Here is a 10874-nt window from a genome sequence, read left to right on the forward strand (position 1 = left end):
TGTTTTATCTTATCTGTTCCTCCATTCACACAAGGACAGAGATTCGAATCTGAGAGAGTAGTGAACGAGCACAGGTCTTTACAAAAGCCTGTTCGGGCCCCCAAACATCTAGAGAGGCGCCAGGCTGAGAGTCAGCCACAGTTTATTACTAGGTTTGGTCTCCAGGGTCAGTCAATCCCTCTGCAATCCCCATTTCCAAGAGGGACCCAGATGGCAAGTGTAATGCTTCCCACCCGTAAGCCAGAGGGGAATGCTGCTCACATTTCAGGACAAAGATACTCTAGGCCACATTTGGATGCCCAGCTTGACCAAGAGGGAGAAAACAAATAGAAAGATAATCATTTTACACACTTCCTTCCTGAAGTCAAGTAAGAATGTTAAGTAATATCACAGGTTAACTATCCTTCCCAACAGAAGAAATGGAAATTTAGAGCGTACAAACTGACATAATCTGAGGACAGAAAATAAATCTAAGGAAACTAAAATACAGCAGCACATCCTGTTGCTTTGGGTTCCAAACACACACACACACACAAACACTTAGCTAGCATAATAATAATAATAGTAATAGTAATAGTAATAATAATCAGCACACAATAGTTAGCCTACTGACAAAAATGTTTAAAAGGAACTTTTAAATGCAAGAATCGGGAGATAAGAAAACTCCACATCCTTCCCCTCTCTTCATTTCAGGCAGTATCCAAGGCACAGACTGATCCCAAGAAGACAGGCAAGCTCACACAGGTGTCCTGTCTGCTCTGCTTTCAATGATCTAGATCAGGCTTGACCCCCTAGGACCCAAAGGCCAAGCTTGTCTGTTTTGTGCCTGTGAGCTAAGAATGGTTTGTTTTTAAGTGGTGGGAGAGGTGTCAAAAGAAGAATGTATTTTGTAACATGTCAAAATCAGGTGAAATTCTAGTTTCATTGCCCATAATATCCAAACACAGCCACGTCCACTCATTTACATGTCTATGCTTGTTCTCCTCCCTGGAACAGTTGAAGAAAATAATCGGAAAAAGCGTGTGGACCCAGGACAGAAACAATGGTTTATGATGCACACTCCATGACTAGGGTGAGGTGGGGACTCGGGTATTTCTCTGGCAAGTCCCTGAAGTTTTGCATCTGTAAAACAGGGACAAGTCACAGCGGAGTGAAGAAGAGAAGTAGCCTCCATGCAGAGTGAATGTTCCACGTCTGAAATTGGTGTCGCTGTCTCCATTTCAAGTCAGAACTCAATCTTCTTCTCAAATAAGGATCCAGAAAGTATTCTGTATTACCAAGACTACCAAAAATCTTCCTTTTTGATCCTGTTCTAACTTCTACTTCCTTCCCACAACCTAACCAAAAGCAAAGGAATCCACCTTATAACCACGCTAACAGAAAGGTTAAGGCAGAGAGCTGGTGTGACTCACAATTAAATCTGACCAAGTTAGGGAGGGCCAGGCCACAGGAGCTGAAGTTTAGAGAGCTCTTCCTGCCATAGCCGGAGAAGTTGCCAGAAGATAAATGTCTGGGGGCAGAACCACCCGCACACCCATTCAAGAATTTCCAGTTTCTTAAGATCTTCATTAGTGTCAGCTGAGGAGCACAGAGGGGATTATGTTAGAGAATAAACAATGGAAAGAACACAGATTAGAGCCCTTGAGGGCAAAAAGCAAAGGGAAGATTGCCGGGTGTGAAATGAAGGAGGTTCAGCCCCTAACAGAGACAGTTGGGTTGCACTGTCTCAGACAGACCCTGACCTTACACGGGTTGCCAGACTCCGCAATGGCTGAGAAGCGCAAGCTAACGATCATTGCTTCCCGTATTTCTAGCCTTTGAATCAAAATATGAGAACAAGGGCTAGCGAGATGGCTCAGCGGTTAAGAGAGCTTGATGCTCTTGAAGAGGTCCCAAGTTTGGTTCCCAACACCCATGTTAGGTAACTCAGAACTGCCTATAATAACTCCAGGGAATCCAACACTGTGTGCCGGCCTCTGCAGGTACCCACACATACATAAATAAAATTTTTTTAATGTTTGTTTATTTATTATTTATTTATTTTATGTACATTGGTGTTTCGCCTGCATGTATGTCTATGTAAGGGTATCAGGTCCCCTGGAATTGGAGTTACAGACAGTTGTGAGCTGCCATGTGGGTGCTGGGAATCAAACCCAGGTCCTCTGAAAGGACAACAAGAGCTCTTAACTGCTGAACCATCTCTCCAGCCTCCAAAATTAATTTTTTTAATTGCACTAAAACATGAGACGGGAAAAGACTGTATGGCTGGGGTCAGGCAACAGATAACAGCTGATGCTCAAACTTCATCAAACTTCAGCATACACAGTCTGCAGAGCCTTGCGGATGCACTGCATTATCCCTTCTTCCCAAGCCAGTCAAACTACGGCTTTCTTAGCTCCATTTTACAGATGAGAAAGACTGAGGATTGAGAAAATCAAACAGCATTTTTAAGAAAAAGTCTTGCTGTGTAGGCCAGGCTAGCATCCAGCTGACTCAATCCTCCAGGGAGCCTCGAGGGCGCTAGAATTGCAGGTGTGCAGCAAACATGCTCAGTGGAAGAGTCAAGTAACTTTTCTAAAAGTTACAAGCTAGTAAGCACCAATGGTAGAAAATTTCGATTTAAAATGTCCTGTTTTTGAGACAGAGTCTAGTGTAACCCAGGTTAGCCTTGATCTCACTGTGCAACCCACTAGAAAGGCTTTTCAGCAACTCTGCACTGGGTAGAGACACAACACACACACACACACACACACACACACACACACACACACACACACACACACACGCACTTTGCCCCAGATGTTCTGAAAGTAGAGAGCTCCTGTTTAGGGAGTCACTGTGACCACATCTGAAAGGTATTAGACACAATGTCACCCTCCTTCGCCAGCAGCATGATGTCCTTCCTGGAGTGACCAAGCAGGGAAGTGCATTGGCCAGGGCTGCGTGTGGACTAAGGAGACTGCATCGAAACCAGTGAAGGGCTGAATGGAAGCTGTCGTTGGTGGATTCTTGCCAAAGACTCTAGACCCAGATGTTGCACCTAAAGACCAGCTTTTGAGGAAAGAGAAGAGAAAATATCAGTGGTCAAAATATGTGATGGTTTACCGGGCAAATTTGTGTGTGTATTTGTGTACACCGCAAGTCTCAGCATAAAATCTCAAGCTATGATTCAAGAAGCTGGTGATCGAGCTTAACATGCACAAAGCCTTGGGTTGCACCCCCAGCCCTGTATAAACTGGGCAAGGAGAGGCATGTAGCTAATTCCGGCACTCCACAAGTGGAGGCAGGAGGATCAGAAGTTCAGGGTTGGGGATGGAGAAATGGCTTTATGGGTAGAGGAACTGAATCCAAAACCCCAGAATCCGCAGAAAGCTAAGTACAACGGCATTCATCCTGGGCAAGATGAGAGGCAGAGAATGCATGGTGGGCCGGCTAGCCAGGCTCACCCAGCAGAAGCCAACAAAGAGATCCTCTGTGAAACAAGACGGTGAGGACTAACACCAAAGTTGCCCTTTGACCTCTACACTGGCGCTGTGGCATGCTCTCGCTCCCCCCCCCTCCCTCTCTGTCTCTCTCCTATGTGTCTGTCTGTCTGTCTCTCTCTCTCTCTCACACACACACACAGCACACATACACACACAAAAAGAAAAGAAACTCAAGGTCATCCCTGGCTACGTAGCAGGTGTGCAGAGGAATCACCGGGGTGCTTGTCAGACATCCAGGTTCTTGAGTCCTAGCTCCAGAATTTCTGATTCCACTGGGGAGGGAAAAAAGGAGGTGGCAGAGATCCCCACCCACCCACACTTGGGAACCACTGGGAAAAAGAAGTGTTCCGTACACATACCAGCAGGAGCTCAGGCAGTTTCCATCTGTCAGCAAGCTTGGGGACAGCAAACCGAGCTGGAGCACGCTAGGGACCTACAGGTACGGCCGGGATTAAATAGATGCTGGGGTCTTGCCTTAAGGAGCTTACATGTGAGTTACAGCATTGTGTGCATGTGTAGAATGTACAAGTGTAATTTAATTAAGGGCAGGGAAATCAACGGGAAAGAAGGTAAGTAGAAAAGGATACACATGCTCTTCCTCCTCTGGAGTACTCGGGGAGTGAGGCTGCCGCCTCTCTTTTTTCTAAGACAATGATAAGGGGGATAATATGGACAAGGTCAGGGATCCTCAGAGAGGCTTTTCTCTACAAAGTGGAAGGAGGGAGCTGACCTTCAGAAACAAGCCGGGGGAGTGTCCGATCCAGACAAGCCATTCAAACACGCTCACCTGCTGTGAGCCAGATCTGAGAGAGGGCCAGTACCTGCCTGGCTACTGGGTGGCTAAAGCTAAAGTTGAGGCTAACAACAAAACAGAGACACAGACTTCTGAGCTCACTGTGCAGCAGAGGAAATGGAGCCTGGCTGAGGCAGACTGTTTGCCCAAAGCTGAGACAGGACTTGAACTGAAAGCCCCTTTGATGAGTATATTTGCTCTGCCTTTTTATTCCGGATATGAATGGTTGGCTGGCCACATATGTTTAAAAAAAATCAACAAAACTAAGACCCAAAGCTACAGTACAGTAAGTACCTGGAAACAGTTAGGATCTTAATAAATATTTGTTAAATGAATCCATGTCTTAATTAAAAGTTACATAATGTTAAGTCAGATGGCTGTGAAGGGGCCAGATGCAGGGCCTTTCTCTACGAAGCATGCTCAATAATAAAACACGCTAGCTGGGCTAGTGGTGGCGCACACCTTTAATCCCAGCACTCAGGAGGCAGAGCCAGGCGGATCTCTGTGAGTTCGAGGCCAACCTGGTCTACAGAGCAAGATCTAGGACAGGCACCAAAGCTACACAGAGAAACCCTGTCTCAGGGAAAAACAAAAACAAAAACAACAAAACAAAACAAAAACATGCTGTTTGATCCTTTTTGCATGCACACAGTATCAAAGACTATTGGAATCCAGCCCCTAATACCTTTTCCCAGAGTCCATAGAAGAATCTAACAACGAGCTGAGGAATCTAATCTTAACAATATCAAATGAATTTACATACACAAAACTCTTTAGTCCATTCACTTTATTCTTCTGAGTCAGTTCTCTCTCTACACGGCTTCTATTCTGCTCTCTTACTCAGCTCCTTTCTTGCCTGATTTCTCTCTGCATTTTTCTGCTGTTCCTTCTATGTGCCATCTTAATTCCTTCATCCAGTTCTGCCCATCTAGGTTCTCATCCGTCTAGTTCTTCCCATCTTAGCTCCTTTCTTCATTCTTCTAAGTTCTCTCTTGTTCTTCCCCATCTAGTTCTTCCCATCTCCTTCTTTCTCATCTAGTTCTTCCTTATCTTGTTCTTCTCCATCGTCCATCTTGTTCCTCTCTTCTAATTTTCCTCTTCCTCTCTCTCCAGTCCATTTAAAATACACACAATCTGCAGTTCTCTGGTTCAAGCGCTTTCTGGTCAGGCGGGGCAGGTCTGCTCGGTAGCTAGGCACCCTGTGTCACAACTGGAAGTACCTGGTAAGTAAAAGCCCTTTAGTTCTGGGTTAATTGTTAAAGGGAGAGCTAGATTTAGAAATAACACTTGGAGGAGAGGAGGGTTAAGCTTAATTAGCACATTCAACAGGCCTTCACTAACAGACGTCTGGATGCTTATCTGTCTGCAGTCAGTTCTTAGGAAGTCTGGAAAGTATCTCAGATAAGAGACTTTTGTCTGGAGAAGGTCCTGGCTGGATGTTGCCAATGACGATAATTACAGAAAGGCCTGAAAGGAAGGGTCTGGCTATGTGACTGCTTTTAGCACAGTTGGGAGATGTATATCCAAATACTTCAATTGTATAGGAGAAATTGTGCCCAATGAATGATCAAACACTGTTCTTAGAAAAAGAATTGAATGGAAGAGCTATGATAGCACGCAAGAAATTCATTGCAAGAGATAGCTAATATTCAAAAGCCAATAACACCAAGACTTCCTTGAGTCTTGGCTTTACCCTCTGGAAATGCCCTTGGCTTCTTCCAGGTGTAGCTTTGTCATAGTCAGCTGAATTCCTCTTCATATTTCTGCAGCTCCTAGCAACACAGGACAATAATAGCTAACACTGTTAACACTAGTGGCTAGCACTGCCTTTGTACATGTGACCCTAACCACATCTGTGATCTCTGTACTCAGAGGATGGAGGTGGGAGGACCAGACAATGTCAGTCTGGACTGTGATGTGGGACCCTGCCTCAAAACAAACTGATGACAACGATGATGATAAAGGGAACCAAATGACTGAATAAGCAAAGGCCTGGAGCCAGAATCAAGTGAGCACACACATGTTCCCCTGCCTGGAATGGGCAATGTGCCTGGGGGATTAGTGAAGCTGATAACTTGCATAATATAGGGAAGACTAGGACTGTAAAGAAGTTACAGGTAGGCAAGAGAGTTAGGCTGATTTTTGAAGAATGTCACCTGGTTTTTTTGACTAAGAAGTAACCCAGCAAGAACTGAATTGAAAAGATTCCAGTTTAGCTGGGCATAGCAGCACAGTGCTGCTGCAACCCCATGCTCAGGAGGCTGAGGCAGGAGACCACTGCCAATGTAAGGCCAGCCTGGGCTGTAGATAGCAAGACCCTGTCTCAAAAACAAAAAACAAAAAATGAAAAGCTTAGCGGCCAGAGCCTACAGGAACCATGGGAGAAGGTGGCAGGAGCCAGTCCAGAGGTCTGTATTCCACAGCTGTATCAATTCAGGCCAGGAGGCCATAGAAATTGGGGAAAGATTGTATTCATAAAAAATGGGGGGGTGGGGTGGAGAGAAAGGTCAGTGGTTAAGAGCACTGGTTGCTCTTCCAGAGGTCCTGAGTTCAATTCCCAGCACCCACATGGTGGCTCACAATCATCTCTAGTGAGAATCTGATGCCCTCTTCTGGCATAAAGGTATACATGCAGATCAAGCACTCATACATGAAATAAATAATAAATAAATCTTTAAAAAAAACAAAAAAACATGCTGTGTACCTCAGCTAGGCTGCACACGATGAGCACCTGTGAGTTCACCTAGAAAGCAGACTAGGGAATGGATTATGTTCCCCATTTTCAAGAAATAAAACTGAGGCCACGACTTCAGAGCCTGTACTGGGACTGACGTGGCTGACAGAGTCTTCTTCTGTTGTCAAAGGCGTGAGGGCAGGGAAGACGTTGGAGAGGATAATTCTGAGGTTTGCTGTGTCTGAGGTAAATAGCAGGGCATGTCTGTGCAGGGAGCTGAAGGACTGGGTGGGAACAGGGCCTCTCTGAGCTCCTGGCCCTCCAGAAGATGAGGCTGTGTGTGGAAGGGCGCGAGAGAAGGGATACACCCAGCCTCTACCTGCTACCTCGGTCTGTGAATTCAACAATCCTCTCCACCCTACAGAGTAGGCCTAGAAAAGGCGGGCGATGAGTCCCCAAGAGAGGCTGGGCTAGACTCCAGCAGGACCACTCTTCCCCAGATAAGATGCACATCAGGGTGTCTGCTGGCTGGCCTAGAAGAAGGCCTCTGTCTACAGATCTGTCCTGCAGGGCCCTTCACTACAGTCTGTGGATTTAAAAACGACCGGAAAGCACAATAGGGAAAGATTGCCTTTCCTCAAAGAACTCTGGCCAGGGAGAGCACCCAAAACAACACATCTCGGTAAGCTATCTGCACAGGCTCCTTTCCAGAACATTCATATTCCGCGAGTAGACGACAGCTTTTCCAAATAGGAGACAAGATGTGTCCCTGCAAAACCTTGTGAATGTCTGAAAAGTAATTTTGCGATCCACCAGCAGGTGTCGCTGTTTTGCCTGCGTGAACAAGGCTCTTTGTTCTCGGCCACTACACTTCACTCTCGCAGTTAAAAACATTCAGCCCGCGCTCAGCTTATCCCCAGAGACTTCAATATTGGTCTTCGGTCCGAGACAAAGAAATTCCTTCCTCCTTAATTTTTTAAGTGGAGAAAGATAATGAGATTACATCTAAATTCTCTAAAAACTTGCATTGACGTCTCCTATCCCGATTTCTAGGGAGTCATATAAAAGCAAGCTCACACTGGAGTAGCAGAGGGCTGAGAGGAAGAAGACAGAAATCATTATCTGATGAGGGTAGAGTTTTCGTTTCATAAGCTAAAAAGAGTGATGGGCATTGAATGTGGGATGCATTTAACACCACTAAACTGAGCACTAAGAATGGTTAAAATGGTAAATTTTAAGCTATCTGTATTTGGACATGTTGGTTGTGAGCCTAAACTTTGCTGGCTGAACCATCTCTCCAGGCCATACTGTGTGTATTTTATCACAACAAAACTTCTGAATAAAAGCTAAATAAAACCCAATGCTAAGGAATCTAGCCTCGTCTCTAGTCCCTGTTGTAAATCCCACTCATGAGTTGGCAATGTGAGCCTAGAGATGAAAGTCTGCCCTCTGGGTGCTCAGAAAGAAGGGACCCCTTTTCTTAAGAACTAAGAAAGCCTAGCCAGGCAGTCAGGAGGCAGAGGCAGGTGGATCTCTGTGAGTTTGAGGTCAGCCTGGTCTACAGAGTGAGTTCCAGGACAGCCAAGGCTGTTATAGAGAAACCCTGTCTTAAAAAAAAAAAAAGAAAAAGAACTAAGGAAGCCGTCTTGAGTAGAAGTCAAACGCCTCCCAGAGGAGTCCTGGAAAAGATACAGAAGGAAACATTTAAGCTTATGATGGGGTGAGTTTATATTTAAAGAACCCACTGTGTGAAACAGATTCTGTCCTTTCCTGTTACACCAGCTCCCTAGAACTCTGAACTTAAAAATCCAGAAAATAATTACTACTGTTGGCTGAGTCATCCCACCTCATCTAGTAGTATGAGCAGATGTAGACCCTGTTTTCAGTATGTCCACGTGGGCCTAGGGAACGCTGTTCCTTGTGTCCAAGCGGGTCCACCCATGCTGGGACCTGGTTTCATCTGTTTGTTTAAGACGGTCTCTATCTACAGCCCAGGCTGGCCTCGAACGCCTGCTTCTCCTCCGCCCAGCCTCCCAGTGCAGGAATTACAGCAAGTAACATTCTGCTCAGCTCTACTGGAAAAACTTCTCATTCAGGATCTCTGGTATGGGAATGCCCCAAACTAAAAACTCTGCTCTAAGAACTGTGAAATTTATCTGAAACAGCCAGAAATTCCACTTAAAATTCTAATTCAGGCCGGGCGGTGGTGGCGCACGCCTTTAATCCCAGCACTCGGGAGGCAGAGCCAGGCAGATCTCTGTGAGTTCGAGGCCAGCCTGGGCTACCAAGCGAGTTCCAGGAAAGGCGCAAAGCTACACAGAGAAACCCTGTCTCGAAAAAAACAAAAAAAAAAAAAAAAAAAGAGAGAGAGAGAGAGAGAGAGAGAGGGATGAGGAATTCTATGAGCAAGGGGCATCATGATGAGGAAACCTACAGAGACAACAAAACCAAGCTAGTGGGAACTTACGAACTTTAGATCAATAGCTGTGGAGCCTCCACGGGACTGGAGTAGGCCCTCTGCATAAGCGAGACAGTTGTGTAGCTTGATCTGCTTAAGGATAAAATTCCATCCCTGGTGTATGTGAGGGCTTTTGGGATCCCACTACCTAGGATGGGACACCTCGCATAGCCTTGAGGCAGGGGGAGGGGCTTGGACCTGCCTCTACTAAATGTGCCTCCCCATGGGAGGCCTTACCTTCTTGTGGGAGGGAATGGGGGGTGGGTTGGGACAGGGAGGCAGGAGGGGTGGGAGAAGAGAAGAAGGGGATCTTTGATTGGTATGTAAAATGAATTAAAAAAACCTTTTTCTTAATAAAGAAAGAAAACATACATTTTGAAATGAAGACTGAGCTTTGCCGAGGACGTGGTACTGACCTTCTCTGTGCATGGAAGGGTCTAGTGGCCTTTGAAGTGCATTGATTCGATCACTGTATGCCAAGCGAGTCTGGATTGCTCTTATTCACTGGGTGTCATTTTCCTTTGTATTCCAGAAGACACGGCTTTCGGTGTCATTTTCTTGAATATCTCCCCAACTCCCATGCTGGCTAACAGCGTCCTAATAAGTGACCAGACAGATTTTCAGCCGTGTTGGATGACAGAGTCAGCTGTGCCTTAGACAGACCCTCTCAGTGGAAAAAGCAACTGGAATGTGTCGGTTGGTGATGTCATGACACCGTGGCCTCTCACCATATCCTCCTTGTTATTTTTAGCTCTTACGTGACAGGTGAGTACCATCTCTCTCCTCCGCTGTTGCCCCCTCTCTGGAGCTGGTAGGAAAGTTCCAGGTGGTAAAAGGTGCTGGGATGGAGGGCACCACCATGCATGGGACCGATCTGCACAGTGTCAGAAGAAAGCAGGGACTTCACACCAAACATCCTCCCAGCCAAGCCCCAGCATGGAGGACAGCCACCTGGCTACCCCAGGGAAACCCAGTTCATAGCCAGAGGGAGAAGAGGAGCAGAGACCCAGATGGAGAGCTGTAGAGCCTAGCGGAGGGCGTGACGCCTGATCCTGCTTCCAAGGTGAAGTCTGATCCTGCTTCCAAGGATCAAGCAGCCTGCTAGGACCTGGCTGTTCTTTGTCACTGTTGGCCTGCAATACATTGAGTGAATCCTGAGGCCTCCGTTTCTTCATGTGGAAAACGGGGTTAAGAAAATCCACCTCCGAAGGCTGTGACGATAACTCAGATGGTAAAGAGCTTGCCGTGTAAGCATGAACGACCCGAGTTCTGTCCCCAGAATCCACAGGAAAGAAAGAGTGACTGCACCAAGCACAGCATACTAGAACCCAGGGCTGGAGGGCAGAGACAAGCAGACCCCTGGGGCTCGCGGGCCAGTCAGCCTAGACTAAAGTGAGTTCCAGGCAGTGAGAATATATCTCAAAAAAAAAGAAAGATGAGGACGGGCAAAATGTCACCATGGGT

This window comes from Peromyscus eremicus, chromosome 3 (assembly GCF_949786415.1).
Source record: "Peromyscus eremicus chromosome 3, PerEre_H2_v1, whole genome shotgun sequence".
In the NCBI taxonomy this organism is placed as follows: domain Eukaryota; kingdom Metazoa; phylum Chordata; class Mammalia; order Rodentia; family Cricetidae; genus Peromyscus; species Peromyscus eremicus.